The sequence below is a fragment of the Protopterus annectens genome, chromosome 11.part0 (genome assembly GCF_019279795.1).
Source record: "Protopterus annectens isolate FY-2018-M chromosome 11.part0, PAN1.0, whole genome shotgun sequence".
Taxonomy (NCBI): Eukaryota; Metazoa; Chordata; order Ceratodontiformes; family Protopteridae; genus Protopterus; species Protopterus annectens.
Genome location: NC_056745.1, coordinates 691652393 through 691664710, shown reverse-complemented (window position 1 = coordinate 691664710; position 12318 = coordinate 691652393).

Sequence of the window (12318 nt, the reverse complement as noted above, 5' to 3'; positions counted from 1 at the left end):
GGGAAGATAAACTCCAAACAGTTCAAATAAAGTTCACATCTACAGAAGTACATATTTAAAATGCAAATACATACATCGTAAAGAAAAAAATTTAAGTGGTCACACATTTATAAAGTATAAAAAATGCAAAATATTTGACTAGACTTAGTACAATTTCTAATGAAGTTACAATTAAATGTTCAGAAAGAATAATAGCTAAAAGGTACAGTATAAATGTAGATAAGAAAGGAAGATAAAAAGAAAGTAAAATGGAATAGAAGTTGAGTAATACATCTAGTAGTACAACATGTCCCTTTTTTGAGAATACAGTATTGAGTAAGAGTATGATGGAGAGGTAGAATAGTAGTTGTTAAGATGAAATTGTTGCAGAGATGAGAAGGCAAGGTTGAATCAAGTAACAAGAGCATGTTGGTCAGTCAGGTTTAGTACAGGGGCACATCCAATGTGTTTTGAGGAAGAGCTTAATTAATAGAGGGAAGTGTAGAAAGTTCGGAGGGAAGTAGGTTCCAGGTTTTTCCAACAGTATTAGAGAAGAGAGAGTCTTCAGCTCTATTGTTTGATTTACTGATATTTACAAGAAGTTTTTGTGAAGATCTTAGGGACTTCAGGTTATAGTAGGGGTGGATAAGGTTAGATAGGATTGGGTGTCTTGGCAGGTTGATAAAGTATTTTATGGGCGATGACAAGTTGATTAAATTTCAGCTGCTGCTGTAATTCAAGCCACCCTAGAAGCTTTAGATTAATACAGTGGTGTGTTCTGTAAGGGTTACCTGTGGCAAACCTGGCTATATTATTGTAGGAGTTTTCTAGTTTCTTAAGGTTATTTTTTCGACAGATTAGTAAATATGGGTGAGGCATAAAGAAGGGTAGAGATTAGAAGGGTGTGGGCAATAGTTATTCTAGTTGCAGGAGTGAGGAAGGGTTTGATCCTATAAAGAGAGCCTATTTTTATTAGTAGTTTTCAAAGTGTTGTTGATATGGGTGCCAAAGTTAAGGTTGTTGTCTATGGTGATACCTAGCAGTTTGGTAGTAAGATCTTGGGATATAAGAATACCATTATTGGATGTTACAGTGAAGTCTATTGGGGGAGATTTACTGGTAGGTGTGAAAAGGAGAAGTTTAGTTTTTTTAGGGTTTAGTAGGAGACAGCGTTTTGTAAACCATAGTTGTACAGAGTTAAATTCGTCTTGTGTATGGGAGTGAAGTTCAGATACAGAAGTGGCTGAGCGTATAAGTGTAGAGTAATCAGTGTATTGTATACATGTAGCTTGGGGAACTACTTGGTAAAGGTCATTGATGAATATAGAAAACAGGAGAGGGCCCAGTATGGACCCTTGAGGGACACCAATATTAACAGGTAGATGGGTAGAAAGAATGGTGTTCCAGAGCACAGCTTGATGTCTGTTATTTAAGTAGGACTGGAACCATTTTATAGCTAGTATGTCAAGTGACAGAGATTTGAGAATGTTTATGAGTATATTGTGATTTACCATGTCGAAAGCCTTGGACAGGTCAATGAAAAGTGCAGAGGAAAGCATGTTAAGGTTACGTTTTTTTGTTTATGGTGTCTATAAAGGAAAGGAGGGCAGTAGTAGTGCTATGGGAAGGTCTGAAACCATGCTGGGAGTTGGAAAGCAGGTTATTATGGAGAAGGTGGTCTAGCAATTGCTTGTTGATACATCTTTCTATAATCTTAGATAAAGGAGAACGTAGGACTATGGGACGATAGTTGGAGAGTTCAGTGGAGTTTTCCCCCTTATGAAGGGGAATAATATCAGAGACTTTCCAAAGTCTGGGGATATATCCTTCAGTGATGGTTCTATTGATGAGAATGGAGATGGGGTAAGCAATAGATTTGTCTGCTAACTGTAAGTATTCTGTGGGTAGTTGGTCTGCAGAGGGAGTGGATGGTTTGAGTTTTTGGATAAGGGTGAGAATAAATGCTGTTGGGACATGTTGGAAGAGAAATGGAGGTGGTGGGCTAGAGTCAGAATTAGATATAGTTATGTTTTGAGGAGAGAGCTGACTGGCAAGAGTTTGAATTGCTCTGGTGAAAAAGGTATTAAAGGCATTAGCAGTTTGTTTGGGATTGTCCTTGTCAGTGCCTTGTGGGTTAGGTGTGACAGATTGACCGGGATGTAATAATTGATTAATACTTGCCCAGAACTTTTGTGGTTTATTATGGCGGGTCTGTTGAGATCATAGGTAATAGTTTTGTTTATCGGACAGTATAGCTTTTTTTGTTTCATTTCTCAGTTGTTTGTAGTTTTGGAGGTCAACAGGGTTTTTAGTTAAGCGTGATTTATTCCAGTATTTATTTCTGAGATGGATTTTTTGCTTGGTTTCCCTAGTAAGCCATGGAGCAGATTTAGTTGTTATCTTGATAGAGCAGGTAGGAGCATGGCGGTTGAGTATGGCTAGGAAATTAGCATTAAAGTAATCAACAGCTTCATCTAGAGAAAGTGTTTTAAGGGGGACCAATTACATGCTCCAAGTTCACTTAGGAATAAGTCCAAGTTGAGTTTTTCTTGGTTCTAATTGTCCTAAATATGGGTTGAATGGGTGGATTGGTTTTGAGCCTGATAATGTAGGTTAGTGAGTGGTCGCTTACATCCTCAGGCAGGGTTCCATATTCATAAGTCTGGGGTTGATTATTAATGAGTATCCAATCTAAGGTGCTTTCTTTCTTATTAGTCTTGTTTATTCTAGTAGGGGAGGCAATAGTTTGGGTAAACCCATAGAGATTAATATGGCTAGTAGGGAAGTTGCTGCAACATTTCCAATCAATGTTAAAATCACCTAAGATTATGGTTTCTTGGGGAAGGTTTTGAGATAACCAGCAAAGGATGTTTTCGATGGTAGTAATGTTATTGCCTGCAGGAACATAGATGCAGATAATATAGATATATTTGACTGAGTTTAGCTGAAGCTTGGTAATAAGTATCTCAGCATTAGAGTCCTGAGGAGGTTTTTGGTTGAAGATAGTTATTTGAAAATCAGATTTGAATAGAACTGCTACTCCACCACCTTTCTTGGCTACACGGTCAAGGCGTAAGATGTTGTAATGAGGTGGGATAACTTCATTGTCTTTAGTTACAGGTTTTAACCAAGTTTCTGTTAGACAAATAATATCAAAGGAGTAGAGTTACAAGAGTACACGGAGTTGTGTTATTTTATTATCAATGCTACGTATGTTGAGGTGAGCTGTTAAGAGTGAGTTGGGTGGTTTTTTAAGTAGGTGGATGGCAGATGGGTTTGGGTTGATGAGTTGAGTGGTAGTGGAAGTGTTTGGACCAGGGTTTGGGTGAATATCTCCATACTTTAGGGAGAGGAGCAGTGTTAGATATCTAGTATTAGTATATTTACTGAGAAGAAATGGATATCTTCTGTTATTAGGGAAGTTATATCTAATGTGGGCTGTCCTATGGTATTTAGGTAGTAGATAACTGGGTGTGGAAGTAATGTTGAAATGTTCAGTATGAGAGGCTAGTGAAGAAGAGGTAGATTGTTTAGGGTAGAGAAAGTGTGAATATTTTGGGTGCTCATAGGAGGTTAGCAGGTATGCTAGAGTTAAAGGAGGTAGAAGTGTGAGTATGAGTAACCTCTGTAAGAGGACTAGGGTGGAGGGTTTATTCTTTGCCATGGTAGATATAAATTATTACTATAGGTACAGAGATAAAGTAGGTGTGGTAAGGAAAGGCAAAAGGGTGTGATGGGAGAGATAGGAAGTGGTGGAAGAAAGGCGGAAAAATAGAGAAGATTGTTTAATGGAAATGTGATTGTGATTGGTGGAATGGAGAAGGGGTGTGGTTTGATAGGTATAAGAGTAGGACCATTGGGGTGGGTGAAATTTGGGGGTAGGGTAGTGGAGCGGAGTGAGCCCACAGGGCGAACGGAGTGGGTTGAGACAATTGAAGGAGAAGCTAGAGAAGAAACTATCAGAAATGCAGATAGCTAGAGGTAAGTAAGGTAGGACATGAGTGGGAAAGGTCTGAAATAATACAGGACTCTAACAAACCTAAGATACAGGAGGGTAGATACTGTTTCAGCACAAGGTGAGTAAGAGGAGGAGCAGGTCAAGAACTTAAGGAATATAGTGAAGTTACAGAGGTAAAACAGAGAGAGAGGCAGTGAATAATGGATAGGATGAGGGTGAAGAAAGATAATAAGTAAGAAATATAGTGAAATTACAGAGGTAAAACAGAGAGAGATAAATACTTAAAATGAACTGGTCACATGATCACACACAAGCAACAAAGCATTCCTTTCATATGTTCCCCTACTGGAAAAAAAAACAAAAAAAAAAAAAACAACTGCATTTTAAAACAACATCCATCTGTTAAAAAATGTATTTATACTTGTTAAATTCTTTTTATGAATTAATATAACATTGCAGTCAACACTGTAATACTGCCAGTATTTATTTATTTTTGGACCACTATTTTGTGAAGACGCTTTTCCATTTTTACTTTGTTTTCTATTTGTTTTGGTATGATTTCACAAGTCAACAACATAGATGAGGAAGGGTTGTTAAATCTTACTATTTATTCCACCCCAATGGAATCTACTTTACTGGCAGAAGCTGTACCCTCTTTTGCAAAATAAAATAGTATGACAAAAGGAGTTGGGGAAACAGTTGGTGCTTTTTGGACAGCCACTGTGCAGGAACTTTTAACAGCACCTGAGCTCATTATACTGAAGTCATCCATAACTTTGAACTCCTGGTGGGAGTTCCCACAGTTATAATGAACAAAGAATGGTTGTTTCAAGATTTAGAAACTTTGGTTTCAAAGGGAGAAACTTAACATTGGGATGTGGTATATTTTGATTTGTGCATTAAAGGGAACAGTGCTCCAAAAGGTTTAAAAGTTCTTAATCAACCAAGTGGATGGTACAGTCTCCAATTTTTAAAAGAGTGGAATGATATTAAGGAAAAAGCAGTGGCGGAGCCTGAATGGCCAACTGTTAGCAGCATTTTTTGAGCTCCTTAAACTACATCAAATTACAGGAAATTAAATTATCTAATTTTTTTTAAAACAAAACAAAACTCTTATTAAACTACTAATCTAAGGATATACCAACTTTGAGGATTATACCTAAACGTTTTTCTGTCAAAATACTCTAGAGAAATACTACATTGTGGAAATGAGCAACATAAAGAATTCTGATACACTACTGAAGAAGGATATACAGCAGATGTCCTCCACTCTTCAGGATCTCTCCTTAAAGATGGACAAATTTACAGACAAACGTGAAAGTCTTAGAACTGTCAAAACTCAAACTGACATCTTAAAAGAGATTCCTCAACAACAATAATCTAAATTAATAGACATTGAAACACTTACTGACATTGATGGAAGGCTCAAAGAAGAAGAGGCTCAGGTTGAATTTCTTAGTCAACAAAATAATTGGTTAACCAACAAACTTGACGATCTAGAAAACAGAGAAAGAAGAAGTAATATAAGGATTTTTGGTCTCCCTGAAAAGGCTGAGGGTGAGAACATCATTTTATCCTTAAATACTTGGCTCTCAGTATTACTTGATTTAAAGGAAGGCTTATTTAATGGTACTGAGAGAGCCCATAGAGCAATAGGGAAACCAATACCTTCCTCGGCTTCTGCTTCTCCCAGTTCTATCATTGTCAGATTTCTTTCTTATCTGGACAAAGATTTTATTCTCAAGTCAGCTTGGATGAAAGCCCACTAACCTATAAGCAGCACCAGATAAGATTTGGCAATGACTATTCTTCAAAAGTTCTTGAGCAAAGGAAGAAAGCCTGGCCATTAGTAAGATCGTTAAAACAAAATAAAATAATCTCATATACCCAACAAAAATCAGAATTTTTTATTTAAATTACTTAAGAACTTTCAGCACTATAGAAGAAACCATCTCCTTCATCAAAAACAACAATATAATCCTCTTTCCTGAAGATATGGACATGTCAAGTTCTTACACGTTAAAAAGATCGCCTGAGAAAAATAACTGGTCAGAATTAGGGAAAAAGAAACAGAAAACTGAACTTAAAAGTCATACTACTTCCAAATCTCTGAAAGTATCTACTAAAGCTTGAGTTTTTTTCTTCTGAACAATGAGGAATAAAGTATGTGTTCTTATATGTCTTTTTATCTTAAATATATTATATGATTTCATTGACAACTTGTTATATGCATATAGTACTTCATAATTTCTAGATATCTGAATCTCTAAATATACATAAATGGAGGGCTATGCTTGTTGTGGTTGAGCTTTGACACACACTCAGCTTACTATTCACTTTACTAATCATTAGCCTTTTAAGCAAATAACATTAATCTATCATTGTTGTAATGTTTTGTCCCACTATTTACATGATATGAAAACTTTTTTAGCAAAGCTTTCAAGTTAACTAGTTGTTTTCTCTAAGATCTTTTAAGTTTCATACTCATTGTTGATATGATGACACAGTATATACAAAGAAAAACAAAAGTTTACATTTTGTATTCTAACGGTTTTCATGAATAAAATTTTTCTCACACTCTCTTTTCATATCTCGAGCGCTTGATCATACTCGAGCTTCATGTGAATTGCCTTTAGTAAACTTCTTTCCTTCGATTAGCTTATAAAACAAATTCTGTTTCTCCCCTTTTACCCAGAGAGAAGCCAACTATAGTTTCACTTCATTTTTCAAATATGCATACTCATTACTATTAATTATACATTACTTCCTGTACTGTATTTTGTGGTCATTCCTTTCCCACAATGTATGCATTAGAAATAATATAAATTCAGCATAGAAAGCAAAATAAAAAAAAAAAAATAGCTGATTTAATTACCTTTTGCAGCATATTTTCTAGTTAACGAACATTGCAAAATAAAAGGAAGCTGCCCTATAGTTACGCAGCTACGCGCATACTTGTATCGTTTGAAGGACTTCTTAAAGGGGAACTATGATTCAAATTATTTAGTTATAAGGGCTAGTTTATTGTTATCACGGGGTCCCCTAGGTTCGTCCAACTTTAACTATCTGTTGAATCACTCTGAAGACTCATCACATATATTTCAGTATGCTTGTATGTCCACTCCTCAGCTTAGAAGACATTCATTGGGCACACAGCAGGTATATATTGATAGAAATGCGGTAGCAGTTAACAAGTTTTAGATACAATTTAGGTGCTTCCCACTCTGACGATTTAGTGCACCTGGCACAGTCCCTGTTTTGTGTTCTGGCTTGTGAGCAGCAAGACTATAAAGGTAATGCCAGAGCGATAAGTATGTATGTTTTCTTAAAAAAAAAAAAAAACATAGTTATTTTTTGTTAGCCAATAGCCCGTGCTCATTTAGACCATCTGGGATCATTTCTGATTTGCTTCAGTGATTTTTATTGTATCTGTTTATTAAATTCTGGATATTCAGTGTTTCTTTTATGGACTTCTGACAGACAACTAGCTCTAACTGAAATCCAATTTTTGTAGTGAAGCGAATGTTTAAACATGGTAATGGTCAAACATTACCTAAACTACTTGTCCATCTTCACCTGTAGGTATGTAGTGGTAAATTCTAGCTTTGTAAAACATTTCCTTGTCCCTCCCTTATTTGTGATACATAAATGCTTTTGTTTGGAATTAATATATAGACTGCTTGGAATGCAACCGAGGGATAAGAAGGAAAAAAAAATAATAAAACATGTCATCCACATTAATGCATTTACCTAGTTACAGTTAGAAATTCAGCATTCCCTGGCTTCTGTGACCTCAATTCATCTTTAGGTCTGAGTATATATGGAAATGGACAAGTTTTGTGGAGACTAGGTTCAGCATTAAATATATTTGCAGAGATGAATGTTTTGGCATTTTGCTGTTCATACTCGAATAACATCAAATAAATAACTAGAGAAGGTTTTCTTAGCTAACATAGGATTTTATCAGAGATGGTAAAGTTTAATTATTCACCTCTAGAAAATTGTTCTATGATGTCTATCTACTATATAGAATAAATCATTTAACTTTCAGGAAAGTTTTACAATTAAATTTGTGCTAGAAGACATTTGTGATAGTTTAGTAACAAAACTATGTTAAAAATCTTAGTTGGTAGATGCCCACCATCTCCAGTTTCCAGTGTATGTCCTTGATACTAACATTATACTAAACATGCTCCCTCTAATAATGTTTCTCTGCTGCAATTTATGATAAACTAAGATGAGTAGTACAGGTTATCTAATGCTATGCTGTAAATGACATAGTTATATATGGCTCAAGTGTTCTTTCCCATTTTATCCGGACAGCTTCTTTCAGAGTCAGGCCTGAAACTGCAGTGAGTAGCAAAGACATAAGAGTGTGAATCTGCATTAATCAGAAAGATATTATGATTGCTAGCCTATGATAATAAAATCGTGAGCATGTTTTTTTCAATAATCCTGCACTCACTATTCAGAGTTTTGCATTTAAGTTGTAAGATATATGCGACAAACATATTTCATGTATGGCTGTAACTCTTTTAACCCAATGACTGTGTATCAAAACTATAGTTAAAAAGATGGGAACTTAGCAGTGGCATGTTCAGACTAACAGAATGGAGATGAAAATGTGTAAAATTGAAGCGAGAAAGTAAAATAATACTCTTTTTAAATGTTGCAGACAGCTCAGACAACTAAATGTTATTTTTTGATTAATGTCATAAGATTTCCAGAAAGTACCAGTTCAACATGTGTACATTTTCAAAATTATTTAGGCATTGAACTATTATGGTCTATCAGACTTGTTACTTATATTTGTAAGTACTGTCAGAAGGATGTAAGAAAACTTGACTCATCTTGACTCGGGTTATGCTAGTTTATTTTTGCTAGTTGCATTACTGGCTAAAATATGTTATTCATTTGTGAAACAAACACTTGTCATTGGTATTTACATTCAAACATATTTTATGTATCACACTTAATAATCACAAATTCATTAACCTCAGGCAGTAACATTTTTATAATTCATGCTTCGTTGCTATAATGCTCATGTGTATCTGGCAATTTTTGAAAGTACTAAATCCTACAAATATTTCAGGGCATACTTTACTTTCTTGGCTCTTGAGGTCAATTATAGTTGACACTGAAATGTTAAATAGCACTATTGCGCTTTTGTCACTTCATTAGTGGCAAATCATTTGAAACACTGTGAAAATATGTTTGTCAGATTATTTCATGCAGGTCCTGGCATTCTACTTTCTAAGTAACTGTGTAAATATGATATGTGTCAAGAAAATAAGCAGATAAGTCTAACTGAATCATTCTTTTGAAACAACATTTACTTTTAAACTTTGTGGCTACAAGATATGTCTTTCTAACATATCATACTTGTCTAACTGATGTATTTGAACTGTTTTTGTGCATATATTAAAATGTCACTAAAAATAAATTACATATGTTAAGATGTTACTAATAATGATTTATTTTTGATACTATTACATTGGCTCACTGGCTATATGTGAGAATCTCTAATTAAAAAATAAGATGACAGATTGATGCACTCTGATATAAAGGTGATAACTAGTATGAATCCTGTATTGCATCTTAGTTATTGATAGTCATTTAAGATATCATTAAGATTGATTGGGCAAGCAAAAAAAGGTAAGCTATAAGTGAAATAGGGTTTTATTGATTATTATATACTCCTATGTTCTTAGGGAAGTATCTTGAAATTAAATGGTCCTAAATGCAAAGATTTTCTGAATTATGACCTGTAATATCAGAAGTGAACAAGAAATTTGTCAAAGCATAATTTATAATATCTTAAGATTATTACGTATAAAACTTAGTCAGCAAATGTTCATCTGTTTATCAGTTTATATCAAATTTTATACCATTAATTAGTAATTTTTAATTTTAAGGTTATATATCAGGTCACATTTAAGTAGTTCTACATGTTTCTGTCTTGACTTAATATTATTAATAGTATACAACAATCCCTTTTTTTTTTGAGTTTCTTTATGGTAAAATATAGCTGTATTATTGTATAAAAAGTGATAAACATAGCTCTTTCTCACATTTTTGCATAAGGAAAAAGGGATTTTAATCACCTTCTTCTATTATTAACTTTAATTCAACTAACTGATGTTATTATGTTTCTACTGTATTCATACTGGAGCTCAAGCTCACTTTGATTCATTTTTTTGGTTTGATGGATAATCTGATAGAGCAACTCACATCTATCAGATTAGGGGTGACTTTCATTCCATGTTTGTATTTTTTTTTTATGGTTAATTCATTTCTTAAGAAATATGTATTTAACTATATATAATTTCTTATTTTTTTATTAGTCTGGCCTAAGATAAACTATCATTACCTCACTAACATAGAAAGAATATGCATATTATCAATATCATTATCTATAAAAATTATTAATAATATTATACAACATTCAGTCTCGATTAATACTACTATTACACCTCATTCAAAATGCATCATATTAAATGGAATTGACATTACTATCGCCAAATGTTAATGGATTAAATAATCCAAGGAAAAGAGACAATCTTTTAAAATATTTAAAAATCAACAAGGTGCAAGTAATATTTATATAAGAATCCCACTTTAAGGCTAACGATAAATTAATGTGAAATCCCAAGAAATATACAATATTATCTCACTCATCTTATAAGAAAAAAAAAAAGAGGTATCATTATATTATGGAAAAAAGCACCACTATGTCTCAAATCATATTTAAATATGAAGATAAGGAGGGACTACTAAAAATAGTAATAATAAAATATAATAATAGAATTTGAACTTTAGCTAACATTTACTGGATTCCAGGTATAGGGATGGTAACAGTGAGAAAACATATAAATCTAATCAACAGAGCTCAGCAAGGGGTTCTAATTCTGGGTGGAGACTTTAATTGCATTATAGATAATTCAGAGACCACAAACAGTAGACCTATTCATTTATCTCCAACAAGGAAATCTCTTAAAAACTGGATGGGCAACTTAAATTTGATTGACACCTTAGCTTATAAAGAAAATGCCTCTTTATCATATTCACATAGAGAGTATAGATTTAATACTCAAACTAGAATTGACAAACATTACATATCTCAAGATCTAAACACGAAAGTAATTAATATTACCATTTCCCATGTCCTTTCTCGGATCACAATTCCCTTATTCTTAAAATGGAATCTGACTTTAAAAAACTAAACTCAACAAATAGAATTCCTGCCTCCATTATTAACTTAAAGCAATTCAAACCATGGCTACATTCAAAAATAAAATATTTTCTAGAAACTAATCATTTAGAAGATACAAATACAGTAATTTTATGGGATACATTAAAGGATTTTTTATATGGCAAAACTCTTTCATGGTACAAAAACAAAACCAAATAATGGGAATCAGAACTGCAAAATATGCAAAAACAATTAATTGAAATAAGCACAGATGACTCCATTGATACATCCACAAAGAAAAAAGGAATAGATCAGCAAAATAAAAAATATAATGAAACATTAACACATAAGACCAATTTAGCTTTAGAACAACTGAAAATTAATTCATACTCGATGTCTCCTAAACATATACATAATTTATCACTGAGAATAAAAAAAATCCACTGAAAACCATTCTTTGGTTTTTACTGAATTTCTGTGGTAATATTTGTGTTTAAACTGAAACTGTACCTAGAGAAAGTGTATAATCAGAGCTCCTACTTGCTGCATGTGTTTTTAATGTTTAAATTGCACACACACATTGAAGAAGTTCATAGGTTCATAGGTTCATACTAGGCTATCTGCCCTAGGGCATTTATAAGCCTAGGCAGAGTGTGTTTGGCTTTCGCTACCCATTTTAAATGAATTTTGCTATGCCCTTTTTCGAGGTTAGTATACTGTGCCTCTGTCTAACAGTGACACAGAAGTGATACCCAGGGTAAACTTACGATCTCCCATCCACTCATCAAGATTCCTCTTGAAGAGAGTCAATGAGGGACTCTGCCTAACCTGGACTGGGATTTTATTCCAGAGTGAAGGGAGCCTCTGGGTTATGAATCTGTCCCTCCAGCATGTCCTATTTATTTCAGTGCTGAGGTTCAAGTCTCTCGAGTGCGTAGCTTGATGGGATTTGGATTTTCTGAGGTGCAGCATGTCCATTAATTCCGGGTTGGACATGGCTTTATACGTCAGGCACAGATCGCCTCTGAGCAGGCGGTATGCCACTGAGTAGAGCTGGAGTTTCTTTAACTGGGCAGCATATGGCATCTGTTTGAGCCCTTTGATCCTCTTGGTGAGGTACTTTTGGGGTCTTTCAAGTTGCTGCAGGTGTCTGGTAAGGTACATCCCAAAAGGGGCATTGTACTCAATT